General features: G+C 52.9%; 2 pseudogenes across 2 annotated transcripts; one reads left to right on the top strand and one right to left on the bottom strand.

Annotated features, from left to right (window-relative positions):
* Positions 1-887: 887 nt before the first annotated feature.
* LOC116547066 lies at positions 888-2097 on the bottom strand (annotated as a pseudogene). The gene has a single exon (XR_004266929.1). The product of XR_004266929.1 is annotated as a galactosylgalactosylxylosylprotein 3-beta-glucuronosyltransferase 3 pseudogene (transcript).
* Positions 2098-2820: 723 nt separating this feature from the next.
* Positions 2821-3892, top strand: LOC116547067 (annotated as a pseudogene). The gene has a single exon (XR_004266930.1). The product of XR_004266930.1 is annotated as a proline-rich protein 13 pseudogene (transcript).
* Positions 3893-3952: the final 60 nt, after the last annotated feature.

Genomic DNA, 3952 nt, shown 5'->3' with positions numbered 1-3952 from the left:
TAAAATTTTTATTTGCTCCTAAATATAGCAGATTATTTCCTCTCTTTCATCTATGGATGCTCCCCTAATATTAAAACTCAGACTTTTCCTGCATTATCTCATGATAGGACTTGGCCAAAGTCAAGAAACAGGACCTCGAACAGAATAGCACACTAGGGTGGCACACATGCTCCTGGAAATCTGTTCAGCAGAAGGTATGGGAAGTCAGACCACTTTGAAGGATGGGCCAGGCAGTCCCAGTGGCTCTGAGGACAAGGGCAACCCGGCCCCAGAGCTGAGGGCCTCCTTTCTGCCACGTACCTTGTCTCTGCGGAACTCCATTAGCAGGAGACAGCCCATCCCAGAGAGCGGAGACCCTAAGGGAACTCCAAAGTCTGATGCTGAGCCAGAGCCTGGGAGCCTCTCAGAGAAGGTCTCTCACTGGGGTCCATGCTCAGGAAGTTGCAGGAGGACCTGCAGAAGGAGAAGGCAGACAGGGCAGCCCTGGAGGAGGAGGTGCGGAGCCTGAGACACAGCAATCGGCGGCTGCAGGCGGAGTCTGCGAGCACAGCCACGCACCTGCTTCTGGCCTCCAAGCAGCTGGGCTCACCCACTGCTGACCTGGCTTGAGCCGTGGGGGCCGCTGCTGCCTGGCTGTGGACAAGCTTGGAACCACCTGGGCCCCTCAGCGCACCCGGGTCATAATGGGCCCTCCTCAGGAACTCTCCCTGCGCAGAGGCGCATCTTAGCACTGCCCCCCCTCCCTAGCCCCTTATTTGGTGGCAGAAGTGGCCCCCACCCCGTCCCTGTTTGTAAATATTCTGTGGAGAAAAAGGACTTCAGGGACTAAAGAAGCCGCTGTTGTCAAAAAAATAAAAAAATAAAAATAAATAAATAAATAAAAATGCTTTTTTTTTTTTTTTCCAGGTTGAGATTCTTTATTCTGGAGGTAGGAGGGGATCAGCATGCTCAGGTGGGGAGGGTCCAGCCCAGCTTCTCCAGCCCCCCAGTGCATGCCCAGCCCCAATTAATTACCCAGTTACTCAGGTGCCCTCCCTCTTGAGTCCGTCTGTCCTTCTACTCCACCCTAGACAGGGCTGAGCTGGCTCAATACAAGGGCTGCTTGTTCCTAGCCTGTGGGCAGTGCCACACGGCAGGCCAGGGGAGGGGCAAAGCAGCAGGGCCATGCCGTGGGCCTGGAGGGGCCGAGGGGCCACTTCTGGCTCGAAAGGGTCAGGACTTGGAAAGCCACATCCTGGGAAGGCCCGGGGTCCAGTCCCACAAGGTCTGTGCCTGAAAAGAGGTGGGAGTTGGGGTGGGGCCATCACACCTCAACTGCTGGGTCTAAGCCCCGGCCCTGCTGCTGCACTGCTCCTCCTGCTTCATCTTGGGCTTCTCTGTCCATGTATGCCACACCAGTACCCAAGTGCAGTTGGTAGCCCGTGGCTCCAGGTCCTTGGGATCCACAAGGTGGCTCAGAAGACTGCTCTCCAGGTGGCCCCGGGGAGCGGTGGAATCAAATTGGGCATTGGGTTTAGCCAACAGCAAGGGCAGAGCCACAGCAAATCCAGCCATATTAACAGGGAAGGGCCTGTTGGGCTCCCATGCTGTGTGGAAGCCCACAACCCGGCCATCCTGGACCTGAGGGCTCTCGAATCGCAGGCCGCCCACCAGCCCCACAGGCCACACTGAGACACCATGGGTCCAGCGCATCTCCTCAAGTAGCTCCCGGCTGTAGGTGTTGTCATCATCAGCAAAGTACACAACTCCCTGGGTCCCTGGTGGTGGTGGGTCCTTCTCCCCACCCACAGCTCCCCCTCTGCCCTGGAGCCAGTCCAGGGCCTTGCTCCACTGCTCTACACCACGGGGATGAACCCAGCCAGGCTCGCCCTCCTGAAGCCGCTGGGCTTTGGGCTCGAGGACCACCAGGTGTGTGAAGAGAAGGCCAGAGGCGGCCAGCAGCCCTGAGACCAGTGGGGTGGGACCCTCAGCGTCCTCCACTAGCAGCCAATGTAGCCGGGGCACCAGGCTCAGTGTCTGGGACAGCCGTACCAGCTCTGCCTTCTGTACCAGCCTGCCCTGTTCTTCCAGTGATGCAACTGAGATGCAGTGACTCATTCCGGTAATCCTAGCATGTTGGGAGGCCCAGACAAGAGGATCGCTGGAGCCCAGGAATTCGAGAGCAGGCTGGGCAACATGGTGAGATGCCATCTCTTTTTCTGAAAAAGAAAAAAGCCCCTCCAACTTAGAAGGGCTTACCAGCCAAGCTGATCTGGCCTCTGTTGCAAATATTAATGAACAGTGAAATGGCCCAAAGACAGGAAGCAGGAGAGAAGGAAGGGGAATTGATAAGCCACAAATTGATAATTATTCTCTAAATAATTAAAAGCTGATGTCATGCAAGTGAGGAACACAGCTCAAAATACTGACGTGACGGAAAATATATATGTTCTTCGCTTGTGGAATTCTCATCTGAACTTTCCAGAAGTTACCAGAATGAGGCCCTTTTATCAAGTGATTCCCAATTCCGAAGCACCCGCCTTGCTGCCAGTATGAGCCTGGGCCAGCAGAGGCGCTCACGGAGCTGGTGAGGACCGGAGCGCCTGCTTCAGTCTTGATTTGTTGTGCAGCTTTAAACAAGTCACCTTATCACCGGCTATTTTCTTATCTGTTTAGCCAGGATTACGTTGGCTGCTCACCCAGCAAATATATTTTAAAGATTAATGGAAGAGTGCTTGCATAGTAACTTTGAACTCCTTATGTCAAAATGATATGCCGTTCTTGTTATACCATTAAAATTAATAAAGAAAAAAAAATATTACCTTCAGTAATGTACTGAAGCCCAGGCGGTGGTGGAAAGGGTGGAGGACACACCTAAACATGTGGAACCCCAATGCCGGACAGCCAGGGCCAAATCCATATCCCCCCAACATCGGGTGCCCTGGAAGTTCCAGTCCTGCCCACCCACCACCTGTCAATCCATCCTTTCCCCCAGGCCCTTATCCTCCTCCCCCAGGAGCTCCCCACCGCAATCCAGTTCCCCGCCCCATGTGGGCCCCCTCTTGCTGTGCCACAGTCAGGGTATCCAGGATGCCAACCCTGTGGTCCCTACCCTCCTCCATACCCACCCCCTGCCCCTGGAATGCCTCCTGTGAGTCCCTTGGCTCCTGGCATGGTCGGACCAACAGTGATAGTGGACAAGAAGATGCAGAAGAAAATGAAGAAAGCTCATAAAAAGATGCACAAGCACCACAAGCACCACAAGCATGGCAAGCATCCCTCCTCTTCCTCCTCCTCTTCCAGCAGTGACTCTGACTGAATACAGGCCCTGGACCCTTCCCTCAAGTCTCACCAGTTCTGCTCTCCCATCAAGCTTCAGATGCCATGTTATACTAGGGGAAAGTAGCCTTTGTGCTCCCTTCCCCCACTCCCACCTGAGCCTCACCCTGCTGTTCAGCCCTGAGTGCCTAGGGAAAATGGGAAGAGGATTGCCGTGGCATGGCCGTCCTCTTGCTGCTGGGGCAGATCATATAGCTAATGAGTTTAGCAGGGGAGCTGTTTTTTGAAGATGATGAACTAAATGTTGAAGACAAGTTTGAGATCTGTAAAATGTGATTTTTACTTCCTCTTATAATACTTGTGATTGAGGGGTTTGTGGAAATTTAATTATGATGAAGAACCTCTATCTTTTTTGTGATGTTGGCATGTGTGGAGAATTTAGTGGCAAATACATTCCCCAGCAGGCCTTTTGTTGGTTGCACTAACTGCAAGGTTGCTGGGAAGTACAGTCCGTTTGGTCGATGAGCTTTGACTGCCGTTTTGGAACGTCACCTCTGCTCGTTAGCCCAATATACTGTGTCAGGTCCTATTCTCATTCTCCAGCTCTCAGTCCAAATAAAGTTATTTCTCCTGGGGGAAAAAAAATGCCACTGAAAAAAAAAGTTCTGTGTGTGTGTGTGTTTTTTTTTTTTTT

Source organism: Sapajus apella, unplaced genomic scaffold (assembly GCF_009761245.1).
Source record: "Sapajus apella isolate SASKATOON/1434 unplaced genomic scaffold, GSC_monkey_1.0 scaffold2000, whole genome shotgun sequence".
NCBI lineage: Eukaryota > Metazoa > Chordata > Mammalia > Primates > Cebidae > Sapajus > Sapajus apella.
This window is presented reverse-complemented; position numbering and strand designations above follow the sequence as displayed.